Source organism: Triturus cristatus, chromosome 12, assembly GCF_964204655.1.
Source record: "Triturus cristatus chromosome 12, aTriCri1.1, whole genome shotgun sequence".
NCBI lineage: Eukaryota > Metazoa > Chordata > Amphibia > Caudata > Salamandridae > Triturus > Triturus cristatus.
In genome coordinates, this window is record NC_140595.1 from 245,574,950 (window position 1) to 245,595,901 (window position 20,952).

The 20,952-nt window shown below is 48.9% G+C and overlaps 1 pseudogene; it reads right to left on the bottom strand.

Annotated features, from left to right (window-relative positions):
- Positions 1-10,118: 10,118 nt before the first annotated feature.
- Positions 10,119-10,676, bottom strand: LOC146775802 (butyrophilin subfamily 1 member A1 pseudogene; annotated as a pseudogene).
- Between the last annotated feature and the right edge of the window lie 10,276 nt (positions 10,677-20,952).

The window sequence follows — 20,952 nt, forward strand, 5'->3', positions numbered from 1 at the left end:
AGGCGGCTGATAAGAGTATCAGCTGTAGTGAGAGTTGGCTCTGCCGCAACAGGGTATAAGATGAAGCCCAGCTGGAGCTGTACTGCGGGGTAACGGGGGACCCAGTGAGCCAGCACAGCACCCGGTCAACCCCCCGCCATGGGTACAGCGGAGAGGCCGGGGACCGCCCGTGACGCGCCCTTGACCACCTCCACCCCGCGCCACTATGTCCAATGCTAGGCACTCCTGTTGGAGGGTACAGGCTGGGGCTCAACACCCAGACGCAGGACAGCCAACCAGCGCTAGTGCACGGCAGTCTCACCCGGCGACTGGGGCCAGTGTGGGCCAAGGCCGCTCACCTCGCAACAGCGTTGCCCTAGTCTGAAGGTAAGCACTGCCACTCATTTCTTCAGCACTCTGCCCTTCTCAGAAATTACTGCCGCTCGTCGTCACCTCCCAGCTTCGGCCACACAACTCGCAGCCGCTGGCCGCAGATGGAGCCTCCTTCTCCGGCCTCCAGGAGCACCTCCGCGCTGCACCATCCGCTCCAATGAGACAGAACACTTAGCAGGCTCGCGGTCAGCCATGCAGTAGTCCAGTGAAGTGCCCACAGGGACCGCAGTCTCGCAGCAGCAAGCCATCGCCCACCTCGGGGTACTCTTCAGCTCCGACACCCAGTGCTGGTCGCGGATAGTCGAAGCTACGCTCGGGCCACTCGGAGCATGGCGGCCATTTTCGCTGCTACCTCGCCCGCGCCACTCTTATGCCAGTGCTTCAGGTTCCCATAGTTCAAACTTGATGAGACCACTGCCACCAAGTCTCCGCGATGTCCGCCGTTAGTGCTGATTTTTTTAGTCGCCGGATGGCGATCTACATAGTGGTACTTGCAGGATGTTTGAGCCTGGCCTGCAGAGCCCCTTCAACAGGCGGCCACCGTGCAGCGCGCCATAGCCACGCCCCCTGTAATGTGTTTTGCCTCTAAGAGGGTAGTGGGGTAAGCTTCCATGGGCACGCTGTCTGGATTTGCGGACACTAGTGTGCAGTTTGCTAAATCGTTGGGGCAATTCGGGCCTTGGTCAATTGAGAAATCTTGTACTTGGGTGCTGTTGCCCTCAACTATGATGATTTGCGGAGAAAGTGGAGTGGTGAGTGGGAGTCTTTGGCATAAAGTCTCGTACATGTTGGTACTTGCTGATGTGTTAGCAGTGGTTTCGATGCAAGTCTCAAGGCGCAATGCGTCAGCTATTTCTCCAGAATTGCCAGGGTGGCCTGATTTGCCTTTTGTGCTTGTTTTTTGAAAATGAAAATAGGCTCTAATGTCACTATTGCCATTAGGGCTGTTCATATTGCCGGGTGCAGTGAGTTCACTTAAATTAGATTTTGAATTTGAATTTAGATTCATAGTCTTCGCACTTATAGTTGGAGAAGAGTTGGTTGGCTGCTCGCCCAATTGTTGACTCTCCCGGGGGGTCGAACCAGATCTTACACATCCTTTGCCTGGAGGGTACAACATCTTAGACTTTTGACGTCTTGCGGTTTTATGTGGGCGATGGTTAGCTTGAAGCTGGACCAGTCCAGCATTTCTTATCCGCATGATTGTTCTTTGCTGTGAGCTCTGAGCTCTAAGATTCCGGGGGGGGCGTCTAGGTACCCCTGTCCTGCAGGACTGACGGTCCTGATGGTTCTGGTTGCCTGAAGCTGGTTTTGGCCTGGTGGTTTTGGACAGGTGAGTCTATCCGGTGCGTCCATCCGGGAGAATCTATCCGGCAAATACCCCGGCCCCAGGGTGAGGGAGGCTAGAGGCTTTGGGAGCTTTTTGGAGGTTTTTAGGGTCAAGCGGAGCCGGAGCCTGGGTGGAGATCAGGGCACAGTGGCAGATTGCAAGCTGCCCCCAACCTAATTGGGTCGCTTCCTCAGACTTGCTGGGCTCTACACTCTGCGGCCGCCAGTAGGGCGGCCGTGCTCTCTACGCCTTTCTACGCTCAACTTCCTGGCCCCCACGCCTTGTGCTGCCTCTGGTTGTCGTGGGTAATTGAAAGTGGGGGAGTGAGGGGGGAGGGGTGAGGGCACCTCGCTCCACGTACCTCGTGTCTCGCCCCCTGATGGCTTTCACTGCGCTTGATACGATCTCTCCCCCAGTGCAGGTCTTGGAGCTTGGTTTCTGAGCACCAAGCTCTAAGCTCCAAGCTCCAGTGCAGTGCAATGCAGTGCCGTACTGTGGTCGTGCTGTGGCCGGATACAGAAGCGGGTCCCTGAGCGGGACGATCAGCGAGGGCGAGGGCGGGCGGGTGGCTGGTGCGTTTTTCCCTTTGGCGTTTCTTTGATTCTTCTTCTGCTCTGCTTCTCTCTGCTGCTGCTGGCTCTGGTCCGAGTGAAAACCTGGACTGGATCCCCGTGAAAAATAGGTACACAGCTTGTTGGTGTGGTGTCCATGCTTTATGGTTGCAAACAGTGTCTTTGAAAGGGTAGGTGATTCAGACCCAATTCCGTTCTTTCGATTATCACACATAAGTACTTCACTAAGAAAAGACACTTTATGCTTGTAAGTGTTTATTTCAACAGCCTCAACCTGTTGCTTAACACATGAATAAAAATCACATTGAATATTACTAAAATATCACCAATACATGTCACTAGCAACAAGAATAGTATGAACATTTCTTACATGTGTGGAATGTCATTTGGAAACCTAACATCTAAAAGAGTACGTCTATGCTCTGTACTATGAGAGCATGGAGTAGCTTAACTTGCATCTAGAGTTTCTTGGGATTCAGCACACTGTATACCTGTTTATAGCAAGAAGCAGTAATTATCAGAAGGCCGGGAGAGAGAGTTCCTTTGAAAGGAAAACACACAATAGCTGGATTCTACTCCTCTCCTCTCAGAATTGGCATGATATCGGCTTTCAGCACAGGAATGGGTGCTACATCAGTACACAGTCTGAACCAGTGGCAAAAAGTAGGGTTTTTATAGTATGGCCACCAATCTTTACATTGCATGCAAAGTTTTAGGGAATTTCCATTGAATTCCAGAAATTATTTGTATGCATCAAACAGATGATCCGGCATAAACCAGTATGACAAACGCACGTGAATTCAGTCTACATTATTTAGGCTATATTGTCTATCTGACTTTGAAATATAGGTAACAGGGAACTTGTCCCAGACTGATGTTGCATGAGGTGTTTTGTCGAAAAATAGGAATGCCAAGGGTAGACAGGCCAATAATCGAGCAGAATATTGAGTTTTGGCCTGCAAAAAATGGAGCCTTGCCTTATGGTCACTACGACCTAGTGTCATAAAGACCCTAGATAATATTACTTTAGGTTAGGAACCTTCAATTTTGTTTTTCCTATTGCCTCTTAAGAGTGTCTAATTTTACTCTGCTCCTTTGACCTCTAGGGAACTCTGTGGTTTCAATGAAGCCACAGCGGGGCCTCCAATGAAACTGCAAAGATCTCTGCCACCATGATGCGCATCTCTCACTATGGTGAGTTGGTCTTTTGTGGGGAAAGTAGGCCAAAGGTGTCTGTTGACTTAAATAAACTATTATGTATTTGGCTCAGTTTAGGATCTCTGGAACTAAAAGGCCACTCTGAGAGCTAGTAGTAACAGCTTCTTGATGACCCTTAGGAAAGAAGTGTCCTGTTCCTGCAACTAAATCCAGAATGTCCCTCTGGAATGCCTCTCTTGTAGCTGAACAGTGCATAATCTGCTGGAAATCTTGAAAGCTGAGGCAAACTAGAAGTATACTAGAAGTCCAGTTGTAACCGAACCTGTTATATAATTTTCCCCTAAAACTGTGCCTTGTATCTGCTCTCTGTTGTGCCTGTACTCTGTCTGCCCGTCTCTCTCCTGTACTCCGCAGCCCTCGTTCTGTACACCCGTTCCTCTTTTGGACCCCCCTGCCCCCCGCTCGCCGTTGTGACCTCCTTTACTTCTGTGCCTCCACTGCCCAGTTTTCTCCCTCTGCCCCTCGTCTGCCTCCCGCCCCTGCTGCGACCTTTCTGCTCTGTGCCCCCTTTTCTGCTTCTGTACCCCTTTTTGCCTTGTTTCCTACCCGCGACCGCTCCGCTTCCCTGCTCCCATCCCCGCCGCTGCTTCCCCTGCGGCCCGCCCCCTCCGCGCCCATTCGCTGCCCCTGCCACTAGCCTCCCGCCTCCCAGCTGCTCCTCCCTCCCCACCTCCCCATATATAGCGGCCGCGCGCAGCGGGCGCGCCGCTGGCACGCCGAAGGCAACCCCATCTGCGCCTGTCCACGCCTGGACCACGCCCAGCGCCAGAACCCCTGGCCCCCGCACCAGCCATGAAGACCGCCTCCGCTACGACGCCAGCACCCTCGTCGCCCTCAACCCAGGAAGGACCCACACCGGCTGCAAGGCCGCGCCGAAGCGCACCCACGGTCCCTTCGCCTGCCGGAACTGCAGCTTCTCCTGCCTCGAAGGCGCCGAGACACCCGCCATGATGGAACCCAACCAGCCGAGATGCATCCTGATCAACACTCGCTCCGCACGCAAACACGCCGTCGAGCTCTGGGACCTACTCGACACCGCATCCCCGGACGTCGCCTTCCTGACCGAGACCTGGATGAACGAAGCCTCCTCTCCAGACATCGCCATAGCAATCCCCGATGGGTACAAGATCACCCGCAGAGACCGCACCAATGGAGCCGGAGGAGGAATCGCCATCGTCCACAAGAACACCATCAGGGTCTCAACAAACACCAACAATACTCTCAGCACCGCCGAACACATGCACTTCCAGATCCACATAGACCCCAAGACCACCCTTAGAGGCACCCTCGTCTACAGACCGCCCGGACCCCAACCACAATTCTGCGACTCCGTCGCCGACCTCATCAGCACGCACGCGCTGACCTCCACCGACTACATCTTTCTCGGAGACCTGAACTATCATCTGGAGATCAACAACGACAACTCCTCCTCCACCCTGATCGACAACCTCGCCAACCTCTGACTAAAACAGCTCATCACGACGCCAACCCACATCGCCGGTCACACGCTTGATGCCATCTTCTCCTCAAGTCCCCACGTCGCCTTCAGCCACGCCTACAAACTCACCTGGACAGACCACCACGGCATCCACTTCACCTTCCGAAAACCCCTCACACACCACCGCACCCTACAGATCCCCCGCCGCTGCTGGGGCAAAGTCACTGAAGAACAACTACAGACAAACCTTGCACTCAACCCACCGACCAACCCCACCAACCCCGACGATAGTGCACGCACCCTCAGACACTGGATGGACGACTGCGCCAACACCTTAGCCCCGCTGAAAAAGCCAACCAACAGAGACACCAGCAAGAGAGCCAGCTGGTTCACCCCGGAACTCCTAGCATCAAAGCGCACCTGCCGGAAATTGGAGAACAAATGGCACAACGACAAGACGCCGGACAGCCGTGCTGCCCACAAAGACGCCATCCGCAACCACCACCACCTCATCAGGACCGCCAAAAGGACCTCCTTCAAAGACCGCCTTGACAACAACGCACACAACAGCAAGGAGCTCTTCAACATCGTGAAGGAAATCTCCAACCCCAGCTCCAGCGCCAACGACATCCCGCCATCGCAAGCCCTGTGCGACTCCCTCGCCACCTTCTTTCACCGCAAGAACACCGACATCCATGACAGCTTCAACCCCCGGACGACCCCTACAGGCCTCGACACGCCGGACCCACCGCACCCCATCGACCACGACTCCCTGACTACCCGGGCCAACGTGAGCATCGAGGACACATTCAAGACCATGGGCACAATCCACTCCGGCTCCCCGTCTGACCCTCTCCCACACCACATCTTCAACAAAGCCGGCAGCTCCATCGCACCCCACCTGCGCAGCATCATCAACCTCTCCTTCGAGACCGCTACCTTCCCTGAGAGCTGGAAGCACGCCGAGATCAACGCCCTACTGAAGAAACCCAAGGCGGATCCGAGCGACCTCAAGAACTTCCGGCCTATCTCCCTGCTTCCGTTCCCAGCAAAGGTCATCGAGAAGATAGTTAACACCCAGCTCACCCGTCACCTCAAAGACAACAGCATCCTGGACCCTTCCCAATCAGGATTCCGCAGCAACCACAGCACCGAGACCGCCCTCATTGCTGCCACAGACGACATCAGGATCCTGCTAGACAATGGCGAGACAGCGGCCCTCATCCTCCTGGACTTCTCCGCCGCCTTCGACACCGTCTGCCACCGCACACTACGCAGGCGCCTCCACGACGCAGGGATCCGAGACAAGGCCTTGGACTGGACCACCTTCTTCCTCTCCAGCAGAACTCAGAGAGTCCGCCTCCCCCCGTTCTGGTCCAAAGCCTCCAAGATCATCTGCGGCGTCCTACAGGGATCCTCCCTCAGCCCGACGCTGTTCAACGTCTACATGGCACCACTCGCACGCATCGCCCGACAGCACGACCTCAACATAATCTCCTACGCCGATGACACACAGCTGATCCTCTCTCTCACCAAGGACTCCCTCACCGCCAAATCCAACCTCCACCAGGGAATGAAGGCTGTCGCCGACTGGATGAAGGAAAGCCGACTTAAGCTGAACTCAGACAAGACGGAGATCCTCATCCTCTGGCCCAACCCCTCAGCATGGGACAACTCCTGATGGCCCGCATCACTGGGGACACCCCCGGCTCCTACCAACCACGCACGCAACCTGGGAGTCATCCTCGACTCGAAACTCACCATGACCAAACAAGTCAACGCAGTCTCCTCTACCTGCTTCAACACCCTCTGTATGCTCCGCAAGATCTACAGATGGATCCCGACAGACACGAGGAAAACAGTCACCCAGGCCCTAGTCAGCAGCAGACTCGACTACGGAAACGCCGTAGTCGCCATCCAAGCTCATCAACAGACTGCAAAGAATCCAGAACGCCTCTGCACGCCTGATCCTCGACGTCCCGTGCCGCGACCACATCACCCCCCACCTGAGGAACCTGCACTGGCTCCCCATCGACAGAAGAATCTCCTTCAAGCTCCTGATCCACGCACACAAGGCAATCCACAAAACCGGCCCAGCCTATCTCAACAGTCGACTCTCCTTCTACGTACGTACCCAACAGGAAACTCCGCTCCGCTGACCACACCTTGGCCACGGTCCCGCGCATCCATAGAACCACTTCCGGAGGCAGGTCCTTCTCCCACCGCGCCGCCAAGAGCTGGAACACCCTCCCCCTCATCCCAAGACAAACCTTCAGGAGACGACTCAAGACCTGGCTTTTCGACCAGAAGCAGCAGCACTCCCCCCCCCTCCCCCCCCCCCCCCAGCGCCTTGAAACCCTTATGGGTAAGTAGTGCGCTTTACAAATTATCTGATTGATTGATTGATTGCACACGTTGGGCCTGATTTACAAAAGTAAACTTACAGGTTTGTGTAAGTTTATGTTTGTTTTGGAATTCACAAACTTCAATTTAATAGTATGTTTATGACTGCTGAGGCTCCGCAGTCGGGCGGAGAACTCCACACATAAAAAGATAGGTATGTAGTACCTTTTTATGTGCGGAATTCTCCACCCCGACTGCGGAGTCTCTGCAGTTGTAAACTTACTATTAAAGCTGAGTTTGTGAATTCCAAAACAAACGTAAACTTACAAAAAAGTGGAATTGTACGTTTGTTTATCAGGCCCCTTGTCATGAACCTGAACTTGAGTAGTAGAGCCTTCATGTAACTTTAACCAGTGTATATTTCGAAATGCTGAATGCAAGTATGGGTTTCTCAGTAGGCTTCTCATCCTTGTGAATCCCTTCTCAGCTACAGCTTTCAGCCTTGCCCATCCCTAGATTTTTGACTAAGAAAACATTTCTAAGTATGAATAAAAACCTTTTGTCCTAGGTGACCTATTGTTATTGCTTGACTGTGGTTTACAACAATAAACTGTGATGGGTGCACTGGCCTTCATCTATTGAATCATGATGCATAGCATGTGCTCTCACTTGCGAGAGATATTGTATACAAGAAGGAGTTACAGCCCACCCATTGCTTAGTATTCATTAGCATCATTGTCACACTTATTCCCTGCCTTCTAATTGACCAGTGCATGCTGGCTTCAATTCCTCTTCTTTTGGCTGGAGCATGGAGCAAGTAATGGTTGCTTCAGCTTCATTGCTATCCTTCCGCTGATCACACCGTGATTGAGGTATTACTTTTATTTTTCTTCTTCCCCGTCGCCCTTGTTGTACTTCTTGACATTTGAAGCTGTGTTTTACTATGCCACACCACTTTAAAGGAGCCCTTTCTCATTTAAAAGAGGTGTTTCTTGAGACAACAGATGTTATATCCTTTTATTGTGACAGTAGATGGTACCTGCTTTAAAATGTATATTTACTAAGACATGGGTGAAATTGCTTGATTTCTGTGATAGGATTTTTAGGGCAAGTGTCATATTTTTTTTCTTTTTCACATATTGGGCATTAACAGATTTGCTCAGAATCACATGGGTGTAGGCCTTGCCATCGGGACTATCGGCTTTGTCATTACCTTTTGCTCATGCTATACATTCTGGGAATTGGCGACTTTGGCAATGATTTGTAGCCATGCTGTATAGCAGTGTGGCTGCTGTGAAGCATGTCTAAAAATATTAATAAAAAAGGATTATAATGCATACAGCCCTAATGCACTTTTAAATACAGAGCACATTATCACTGGCTGCATCATAGTGCTTTTTTAAATTAGTTGTTGTTTCTGTATAGCTTGGCTACAAAACATTACCCAAACCAATAGCGCTCAAAGGTGAGACCAATTTGCTTTGCCAATGCTTGTTCACTTTCCCATTGTTTTTTACGGAACAGTATTTGATTCTGCTACAACCATAGCTACTTACAATCAAGCTTCTCAATTTTTGTGTTGCTTAAATTAATACATGATTCTTGTTTTAACTAAAGTATTTGGTAAATGTTCGTTCTTTATTTCCCAACTGTGTTGCTGTTCTGGAGTTGTACATTTAGCAGTTGCATTTCTTAGGAATGCCTTACCTCTTGAGCAGTGCTATCAAGGATGAGATAGATTTTGCTTGCAGAAACCAATTTACCTGTTAAGAGTCACATGATTTAGAATGTGTAGAAGCTCAGTCACAGTTCAAATCCAATCTCGGATGCTCTCTTTTCCTCTCTCTCATAAGTGTAATAGTCAGATTTCCTATGGAGGCAAGATGGGTAGGTTGTGTCTGGATTATGATGTGAGAGTCTGTGCCACCTTGACTCTTAAATGGATAAAGTTCTGCTTATCATTGTCACTTAGTAATGTGTGATTAGAGCAAGTCCTCACCCTTGATGTAGATGTGTGCTTTGTTCTAAACAGTGTCACGGACCACTGCATCAGTCTGTTTATGCTCTCCTTCAGTTTTTTTCTTCTCTTAATGTACGTACAGTGTTGAGTAGGGAGAAACTTAGGGCCTGATTTGGTTCTTGAACAATGGGATACTCCATCAAAAATGTGATGGATATTCCGTCCACTGTTTTATAAGGAACTTGTAATATGGCGGACAGGATATCCATCACATTTGTGACAAAGTAACCCTGTCTGCCAAACTTGAAATCAGGCCCTTAGTCTGCTTCAGGACTGAAATATATTTTGACGGTTTTATAGCAAGCCCACTGTAGAGAGAGGGAAAGGTATAGTTCAGTGGATATTCAACCTCCCCAATCAGTGACTGGATGAATCCACAGCTTCTCTCAGTGACGTCTGGTAAGATGAATCAGATTCTTCTTTCGGCATCTTCTGGGGGCCGATGGATTTTCAGCTTCGGTCTCTAGATCGTGAAAGGACGAATCCGGTTCCCTGGGTGTGTGCTGATGGGATAAACCTCCACCCTGTGACAGTGAGTGCTAGTTGCAGTGTCAGTTCTCTGGGTCCAACAGTGTTGAGTGAGAGTTTTTATTTTGAAAGTAAAACTTGTGTTTATATTGTTATCACTGCCTTATGAAACGTTTTGTTACACAATTTTCCATTTCGTAGCATTAAAACCCATTGGCTCTGGAAGGCAGAAAGCACCATTTAATTGAAGGGTTTTCAGATAACGTGAAAATGGAAAGACAGAAAATGACTGCTTTAAAAAGTACTAAATATTAAAATAATGGAATTGCTACTAGATGGTAAGCGGGAACCTTTTCCTTATACTTGGAATGAGCAAAGTATGAGAGGGGGGTTTGTTAACCAGGTACAGAAAAATGGACGGAGAGTTTGGGTCTAAGTCTCGAGGGGGGATGTTAAGATCTCCGATCGTTTCTCAATGTTATAAAATGTGATTCTTCCATCCTCATAGTCTAGAAAAATCCCTACAGTTTTGGGGAGCACAAGGGAGGGTAGAGCAGACTATGGAGACGTGAAAGCCCAGAATCCATCAACGTACCGCAACCCCACTGCCCTATCGCCAGTCTCAGGGGAGAGCCTAATCTGTCCCTTCCTGCTGACATACTCATCACAGACCCCTACGTACCACAGCACACCTCCCACCTCCACCTCCCAGTAATGTCTGCCAGAGGTGATGCTGTTCATCCCCAGGACACACAAATAAGTGTTGTATCTTGCCGGTGTCCTGTTCTGGTCTTGTGCTGTATACGAGCGTCTCACGCTTCTGCGATCCACATATACTACAAGCAGTGGATGTGAAGTATCTGGATCCAGCGTAACGTCATCTAATGTGGGGAGAAAGAAACGGTGTGACGTCATCTAATGTGAGGACAGGAAGAGCAGAGGAATCAACACTGAATTTATCACTTGGATTATCAAGTAGCCAAGCTGCACTTGGCGCCTCTTTCAGTGATTTCTAAAATTATAGGGAGACATATGTGGTATCCTGCTCTCTTCTCTGTCCTGTCCTTTCTCTGTGTTCTGTAGTCTGCTGCTCAGCCAGTGTAAGTGATGTCACAGAATGTTTCCTGTGTGTATGTTTGAGTGGAATTGTCAGTTGCTGTATGTGGGCTGAGCAGCAGGGTTGCTGCTCCCGGTGGGGCTGATTCTCCTGATACCACTTTCAATACTACTTAAACCATCTTACCCTCAAATGTTCCTGTCCTGATTTAACTTAAGAATAAATCTTCTATTTGGATACATCTACATCACTGCGTACTTCTTCTTTGAATTTCACACTGGCGACGAGGATGGGCTGTACCTATATCCACCTACTTACCTAAATTGTATTTGAGTTTAGTCGAAGTTTCATCATTGCTGCAAAAATAGAAGATAAGACATTAAGTGTACTTTTAAGAAAACCTGTTTAAGCCTGCTAAGAAGAAATATGCCTGGGAGCCCACTGGTGTCTGTTTCCATCAGACAGCCTCAGCCCAGGACTTTTGAAAACAGGTACTGCTGTGCTGACATATCTGTACTGTATACTTATTTGTGCTGGCAACCTGTGCATACCATGAGCATCTGGGAGGTCTTTATAGGCCTCTCTACTGTTACGTGTTCTGCCTGCGCTCATTTTAAATCAACTGATTGAGGGAGCCTCTGTGTTAAGGAATTGAATTGAATCTGAATGGTGGTGATTTACATTTTTGCACTCTGCACTTGCAAAATAATTTACTTCCCGGATTCCTTTCTATACTGTTGAGCCCTGATTTATGTTTTATTATCAACAAGGCAAATTTAGCTGTGGCAGTTTTTGGCTGAGAATGCATCAATATCCTTGCGTGGTGACTTTCTGTATAATTTAACTTCACCTGCTTGTTTCTTCAGTCTTTTGGGAGCGAGTGAGTACTGCCTCAAGTCCAAGTTATGTTGAACTGAATTGCGGGTTCATTTCTCATTAAAATCTTTCACCACAATTTATTCTTTGAAACACAAGAACCTTAGCTCTGGCATGAGCTACTCTCTCCGTGCCTTGAGAACCTGCGGGGGAGTTCAAATACTCTTTGGATTAATGTTTAAATTCCTAACAGGACTGTTTTTGCTGGAACGTGTGCACTGAGCTCTGCTTTTTAGGTCTCACCTAGCGATGCAGCGCATGCGCTGCTGGCCTTGGCGAGACCTATAGTCACCGGTTTGATGGCCGAAGGGGGACAGGAATGTGCATGCTCACGGTGCCCGGACAGCCCATGTGCACGCTCACGGCGTCTCTTTCAGCGTGCGCCTGGACAGTCGAGATGCACACTCACAGCGTCTCTTTCATTACGCCCGACTTCAGAGACTGCGGGCTCAAATATCAGCCACATTTTGGGAACAGCAAAGCAGGTCCGCACAGGGGCGGCTACTGGTGCTGAGTGCGCTGGATTGGAAAGTGTGCCTCTTTAAAGATTTTTGTGTTTTCCTGTGCTTGTTGAATATAGGTGTCGTCTTCTCTCCGGCTTGCACTCTTGCATTCTCTGTTCTTTTCATTGCTCTATAGCGTAGGACGTGTTTGCCTCTGTGCAATTTCAGCCAAAGCTTCAGCAATGCAACTGAAGAATGCTCTGGGAAATTAGCTGCAATACCCTGTCGGAAGACAAATGGCCCATAGTCTCGCAGGGAAAAGAAATGCCCCGTAGTAGAGACCTATGACTCGCTTTATTCACGGCATCAGAAAGAAATAATTGGATATAATATATTTAATTACTGTACTGTTTTTAAAAACAGCAGTTTGGGGTTCTGTCGAGTATTTAGTTTCTGTGTTGATGAACCATTCATTCTCCCCTCGATTAAGGAAGCATTTATTCCAGGGCTCCCTGCTGCTTCCTTTCAAATAAACGTTTCCCTACTTAAAAACAAATGGGGCAGTGATGCATACACCATGACCACAGTCCGGCAATCACATCGGTGGTGAAGTATGCATAATGAAGAAACAAACAGCGCCTACTTCGCGAGCCTCACTTCCTGTCTGCGGGCCTAGGATCAGTCGAAGAACAGCTAGCACAAAGAAGTACTTTAGAACCCATTGCAATGTGCTTACATTTAGGGTGCTGCTTTTAATATTTGTTGTGCACATACAGATTCTCCTCAGACTCATGTAGCATTGCTGTAGAGAGAACAACAAACCAAACTGTTATACAATACCCCAGAGGCTGCATTTTTCAGTGCGATTTTACTTTAATGAAGACAACGAGATATATTTGCTATGTGCATGCAGTTCGCAAATTTCAGTTTTGAAAGTGCACTAAGTATATTTTCTAAAAGTGGATAGTGCCTGAGCGAAAAGTTTTAGTTGACAGGAATTGGAGCACAAAACTGCAGCAACCGGTGATCATGGAGAACCTGTGTCTAAACTAACGAGAATGCAAAATAACAAAGCTCTGGCCAATGCATAACATTGATATAATATGCCGAAAATTGACTCTTTTATCTATAAGTAAGGAGACACACGCAGTCATTGTAATTCTACAGCTCTGAAGTATTTGAAGAGTCACTGCAATTGACTATAAATGACTTGTTAATATTTTAGCCCAGTCATCGCTAAGTTCACTCACTAGCAGGGAGCTGATGTGTAGCTGGTTCTCACACAGTTAGACTGCTTGATATGTGGAGGCATTTCACCTTAGTACATCGGAAAAATTATATTACTGCATTGAGTGGCATTTATTAAAAGTGAACTTTTTAAAACATACACTTACTAGAAACATTCTGCCTTTCCCTTACAACAATGCCATTCATGAATTAAGAGGCAAATCAGTTGTCATGTGCACCCTATCTTGTGGTCTAGATTCTTATTGCTTTTTCAACATATTCTTTGATAAAATTAGCTTAAAATGCACTATATGCCCCTTTTTCTATCAAACGTTTCTCAGGGGAGAAACCCCTCAATCCTTCCTTATTCCAGTCGGGCTCACCTGCAAAATCAAATGCGCCCCTAACATTTGTGCCTCACCACTTTGAAAAGTTACGACCATTTTGAAAAGTTACCAGCCGCCACTGGGTCCGCATGAAAAAAACACCCAGCAAAATACACAGCAAGCAGAACGCGAACATCACTGCAAGCAGGTAAGCAAGTAAACACATTATATTTTCTTTATCTCTCACAGACCAAAGTGAGCGCCCCTGAACAGTCCCTGCTGTCCACCCTGGTCAACTGACTGACGTCACACCAGCACACAATAATGTTGTGACTCGTGCCTAGTTTCCAGCTGTGTGCAATGGTGTTGGGAACGCTCGGAGCTTTGCTCTCTGCGCCTGGATGACTCTTGTGTGACTGAGTCCTTCATCCCTGGAACTTCTCACTCCCACTCTCCTGTCCCATGAGCGCCGCGCAGCACCAGTGTCACCCTCGGCGTCACCCCTTCAGCCTCCTCAGACTCGTTACACTTGTTTTTTTTTTTGCAGAGTTTTATATAGCGCGAACTTGACCCAAATCCAATCAGGTATCAGAGCGCTTTACATGGCACCAGTTACGTTACATGAGTTAACCCAACTCCTCTTCCAGCTGTAACCTGCGTGCTCCACTGTGTGCGTAAAGAAAACGTGTGGTCTGGCCCTCGTGCAGCACCTACGCCGACGACCAGCCCCAAACTCCCACAGCCACGAGATTAGATGTTCTAATTTCCTGCTTGCACGATTCAAGGAGCAGAGGGGAAGATATGGAACGTGCTGCTGTTTGGTTGTGGACTCTGACGTTGGTCACCGGTGTCCAGCGCAGCGCTCCAGCCATGAATGGCCCAGCCTGCCTGCGTGCTACTTTTCCTGTTGGTTACTCTAGGGCAACATGCACAAAGGATGCATCAAAATGTGTGAAAGAACAGACTTGCCTAGCATTGCGACAGCTGGGCCAGTCCGTATATTCCCAGATCAGTCACTCTTTGTCTAGTTGTGACACACTAACAGACCAGGCAGGGCCATACTGGGGACCAAAAGCAGTCCATGCAAAAGTACCCAAACCATTCTTGTTTGTTGGTGTAGGAGAGTGTCATCGACTGCATAGTTGCCCCCAACTTTTTGCTGATGTTTTGACTGTTTTATTACTCTAGCCAGGCTGTGGCCCTGCTATTCAGGACCCCAGCCTATCTGCTTCCTCTCTAAACCGATGTGAGTACCCTAGGTGCATACCAATTGGATACTGAGAACACCCTATCAGCCCCTTGTAGATGGTACCCTAGATACCCAGGGCATGGGTCCCTCAGAGGCCTACCAAGGGCTGCAGCACTTATTGTGCCACCCCTGGGACAGCCATACAAACTGACACCACCAGACCACTACTGTAGTCTGGGTAAGGTGGTGCTTGCACCCCTTACAGGGATATAGGTACCCTGTATCCCACTTAATTACAACACATATATCCTCATAGGTCACCCTTAAAGCAGGCCTTGCTAATCCTACAAGGCAGGGTGCTGAGATATGTGTGAGGGGGAACCCCTACCTGAGTAGGGCCCCTCTGCAACCTTCGTAAAAACTAGTGCAAGGTTGTTTGTAGTGCAGCCATACCATATACTCTTAACCACATTTTAAGTAATCGCGTTAGCGTGATAACTTGAGAGTGGCTGCACAGAACCATATCGTGTTTGGTGTCAAACATGTAGGAATCATGCCCCCAGTCCAGCCATGGGCATGAGGGCATGATTCCCCCCTGCTAGAGGGGTGATATGGTAAAAGCAGCAGAATTTAGACACCAATTTAAAAGAGCACACGTAATACAAAATGGATGCTACCCGCCACCCACACGACTCTGGCTGCCTGTTGCTGGGCAGAACTCCAGCCACGGCAGCTGGACAATAGGGATCTTGTTCAAGGGAGGTGCTCCCACCTCCCCAGACAGACTATGTGGATTGGAACTGTGTGGGTGCACCATAGGATGCCTTTCAAAGTTGCACGTAGGCTTCTCCAGTGCATACATTCTGCATACACCGCCTGGAACCGGTTCAGGGGCATCCTGTCCCCTGCCCTGGTGGGAAACACACAAAGGAGAGAGGGTGTAGCCACCCTTTCCCGCCTGAACTCTCATTGGTGGGCTCTGATTTAGCCACCCCCCTATACCTCTGGATGAAGGTGGGTGCAGGGTCCCCAGAGCCTCCGATTATTCTTGAACTTCACAGACTTGAACTTCGACTTGCTGCCGCACAGCTGAATGAAGAAATCTCCCTTGGGGTAAAGGAGTTACCCCCCTGCTTGGCAGGCACCTGAAACACTGCAAGTTACCCGGTTGGAACTTCGCTGCTCCTACGGACATCGACGACTCCTATCTACCTTGAGGTGGGTTTCCAAGCATCCCAGAGGCCAGTGAGTGTGCACAGCAAAGCTTAGCACCGTGGACCCCGTGGGTGCCGAGATCCCCAATACCCCAGGACACCGGCCACCTCTTGCACAGCACACGACCCCGACGCGTGGGGACGTTGTGCTTTGGCCCATTATTGAGCCAACCTCGCAGCATCATCTGTGCCAGAGATCGACGCCCTAGCCCGCTCCGGCGACCCGTGGGCGCATCTTTACGCACGCCAAATTGCTGCCTCCCGCGGTCCCTTGTCTCTCGACTGGTGGGCCCTAGCAGAGGTCAATCTTCTCTTCCAAGAGTTCCCCTGGTTGATCGAGGCCTGCTTTTCAGTCTCCTCGCTGGAGACCTCGCTCAGACCTTGTGGGTCTGCACCAGTAGCTGATTTGTGATTCTTGCATGGGTTGCGGTTGCCAAGGCTTAGTGGATCCAATCCAGACACTAACACCGCCGCGACGCTCATCCTTCGTGGGTCAGTCGCCCTCTAGAAGCTGGCCTTCCTTGAAGCCTCCTGGAGCCCGTGGCTGCTGATCCATCTTCCACCTGGAAGCACCCGACATTGAAGGGCTCTTTCTCTTGAGCTCCCTGGTCACTGTGCCATGACCCAGACTCTGTCCCCTCTGCTTTCAGGTCCTTCTCTTCAAGATCTACATCTTCAACCTTCACGACACCGACAACGCTTCTTGCTAGCAGCAGTTCTTCACGTTTTCCCATTGAAAACCAGCCCACGACCCGACATCGAAAATGGCGGGCAGAAACCTTCGCTCTCTGGGAAAGAACTTGTTGTCAGTTCCCCGTTTTCGAAGAGTTAAATGGGGAGGGAGGGCTTTTTCGTCGCTAGCGCCAAAACTGTGGAATACCTGCCCCACTGAAATTAAATCTCAATATACTGTCCCTATGTTTAGGAAGACATTAAAGACGTGGCTCTTTGCTAAAGCCTACCCGTAGGTGTGGTCCTGGTCTGTTTGATCTTTTTTGTGTTAGGCGCCTTGATGCCTTTGGGCTTAGTTGCGCATTATAAATTTTCTTTCATTCATTCATTCATTATGCACCCGGCTTCCCTGGGGCAGGTAACAAGGGTACCTCGGTACTCTCGTGGGTGTGGGCACTCCAAGAGCTTAACTTTAAAGTCCTGAACTTGAACTCCTGCTAGAAGTGTTTTAATTCTTGAAAAATTCAACCGCGACATTCTCCATAGGGTTTAATAGAGATCCCGACAGTAGCTTATACCACTGCACGCGTCTCCCGTGGGTCCCCTTCCTCACTACCTTGGGTGGTTTCACAAGGGGCCAGCGACCCTAAATGCCCTAGGCATTGTCTGTAGAATTGTCGTGGTTCTTATACCACTTTTTAGGTCTCGCTGAGCCCAGCGCATGCGCTGGCTCGAAGAGACATTTTATATGTGGGCTTCAAAAAGTGCTACCAGGCCAGCCTAGAGGTACAGTGCATGTGCGCGGGCGCGCGCGCCACGCTTACTTTCACTTTCGCGGCTGCACGGCCGCTTTGATCGCGATCACGATCACTTTCACGTGCCACGTTACTTCAGTTAATTTTACTAGCTGCTCCTTCTCCCTTTTTAATTTCCTGACCAATTTGCCTTTAGTTTGACTCTTCAACTACACCTATTAAGCACCATTGGTAAACTTTAAGGATTTCATTTGAGATAAACATATTTCAATAATTACTAGGGATAAAATCCATCTTTACTCAATTTAAGTTACTCCTATCCCCTATAGAGTGCCGCCTCCATCAAATTTCGTATTCACTTGTAATCTTGTGCACTCGCAGCAAATGTGATGCCCTGGTGGCGCAGCAGAGATGGTATGACGTCACCCGAGCCCAGCTGGGGGTGCCCCTTCCATTACATTCTTAATAAGGGTAAACACATGTACAGAGTGGTATGCAGCTTCATAGCAAGAAAGGTATGACAACGGACTGGCTTACATTCAGTAGGACAAATATGAACCTATTTAAGTCCGAATAAAATCACTGCCTGCCAAGCAGACAGTATTAGAAGTTTCGTAAATTAAATGAGACTTTGGGAGAGAAAGATGAAAGCTCTAAACATTCCAAAAGCGCTTGAACTTTAATATCCCTAAGGGAATGGAAAGCTGTACCCGAGAACACACACTCATGAAGTGAAAGAGCAAGCATGCCTGCTGGAATCAATCTCAAAGTGTCACTTCACAATAATTATATTATAGAAAATGTCAACCAAAAAACAGATTATGATCAAACTTTCACAAGCTTCGTTACAGCATACACTGGTACAGTTTGCAGAAATCTGCTGAAACCACCGGATGCCGTTAATTTGAAAACGGGCCATCATGCTGTGAGCACATCTGATCCAGCCGACACCTTTCCCTTTAATGATCACTGTTTAGAGTTGTCAAAGCCAGTGGGTTCAATTTAACTACACAGGGATTACCAGATAGTCAGTGCATCATTGCAGTGAATGAAAGAGGCTAGAACAGGAAACAAGTGTCTTTGCGGATACTGTGCTGGAGTACACAAACAGCTGCATGAATACTTACGATTTGTCTCTTCTGCAAACTCGCCTTTGTGGACTCACTTGCCGTCTGCGAGGGGACAGAGACTTTCCTCTTCTGTCTTTGATTGGGGACTGGGCACTTGAGGACTTCAGTATCTGGAGACATTTTGTATGTGGGCTCCAAAAAGTGCTACCAGGCCAGCCTAGAGCTACAGTGCATGTGCGCGGGCGCGCGCACCGCGCTTACTTTCACTTTCGCACGGCCGCTTTGATCGCGATCGCGATCACTTTCACTTTCGTGGCCGCACGGCCGCTTTGCTGCGCAGACCCAGCCTCATCTGCCGGCACACCCACAACTGGCAACATTACTTTTCTACAGCGCTTCGAAGCCTGAACTGGTCTAGCGCTTGAAATCAAGTAAGCAGAGATTCACAATGTTATTTTACATCGCAAATCACGCAGTGTTGGGCAAGGTGACACCCCTACACGTAGTTATGAATTACAGTCTCGCTTGTGTGCAGCCGGCCCAGGTACAAACAGTGTTCACGTGGGTTGTGAATGAACCCGCGATGGTGTGAGACTCCGGGGCAAACCCTGGGAAGCCCAAGGTCTCTTCAGCCCGATGTGTCCGTCTCTCGTCGCCCCTCCCCTCCCTCACGTCTCCTTCCTCCTTCCAGTTCTCACACTCTGCTTTCCTCCCTCCCTCACCTCACGTCTCCTTCCTCCTTCCAGATCTCACACTCTGCTTTCCTCCCTCCCTATCTCACTTCCTGCACACAAACCTTTCCTGGCTGGGGACCAAATCTAAGAGACTTGAGTGAGATAACTAACTTAGGAACACAAGACAAAAAAACAAGCACTTTCCAGCACTTGAAGCTGTGTGCGTGCACTACCCAGAGACGCGAGGCACGTCCAGCATTCACCGGTCTGAGGCTCGTGCACGGAACTAGCGGTCGCAAAGCCTGGGGTGCACAAGATCACACCTCAGATCTGTGGTGCACGTCTGCCACTCACCAGGCTCACGGAGTTAGCAGCAGGTGATATGGATTCAGCGAAACCTGTCGCCGGGGGACACACGGTGGCCACAGGCAATGGTGAATGCTCCCCGAATGTCATTTCCTGATGCCATATTTGTTTTTAAAATCATCTCACGGGCAGAAGCATGCACATCTGTCACTAACAAACCATCCCCTGCACCAGAGATTAATGCAGTGTGTCTGCACGTCTCAGGGGCAGGGAACCTACACACTTATCACTAACAAACCATCCCCTGCACCAGGGTTTAATGCAGCATGACTGCACGTCTGAGGGACAGGGACCCTGCACACCTATCACTAACACACCACCCCCGCACCAGGGACTAATGCAGCCTGTCCTAATAGAGTCTGGCGGGGGACCCTCTACGTACCTTGCAGGGGGGCCCCCTCAATTATAGTTACGCCACAATGGGAGAAAGGTCAACAAGAGCACTCTTTTTTCAGTGGGAGCACACAAGTGAATGGGTCTGTAGCACTTCTGAAAGTTCATTCACTGTTGATCACATAAGGTCGCTGTGATGTAGTTTTACTCCTGCTTATATTACCGCCACAAGCATTCGGTAATAAGATTTCTGCACAATTTTCTCATGAATCCAGGTCACCTGAATAAACTCGTCCAACTGGTATGGCTGTGCCTTTCTGGTCCTAGCAATCTTGAGCAGGTGAGGGGTTTGTTGAGCTTTCAGAATATTTCCTAGTAGATTAAACAAATCAGGATTCCTTGCAGCGTCCAACTTTACTACCAAAGCACAAGTACTCATTTTCTCTGCCTATTTAAAGAAAAAGCAAAGAAGAAATTGCTTAAAGGATGCTGTGCTATTACATTATGAAGAACAAGCATTTGCAATGCAATAGGTCTCGCATTTACGTGAGTTTAAGTTATTGGCATTGTAAATAATGCCTTTTTTTTTTTTAAACGGAAACAAAAATAAAAGACATTGTCATTTGCAATGTCAATAGCTCAAACTCACGTAAATGCGAGACCTATTGCATTGCAGATGCTTGTTTAATATATGGTTTGGTCCCCCCCTGGGGCCCTATGATTCCAGTGCTATTTATTGTAACTATCAATGCTTGTTTGAATTGTATCTTTACCTCCAGCCTCATAAAGAGACTAGTGGGATTATTCTTAGAATAAATACATATATTTTATATATATACCTGTGTGGACGACTCTTTCATTTGGTCATTCAAGAGGTTATCTATGGTAAAACAATAAGCTTAACTCTCCTTCAAGACTTAGCCTGAAGGCTGCTCTCCACAGCTACCACTAGGATAGCTTTCTTTAAAGGTTGTCTTTTAACCTATCAC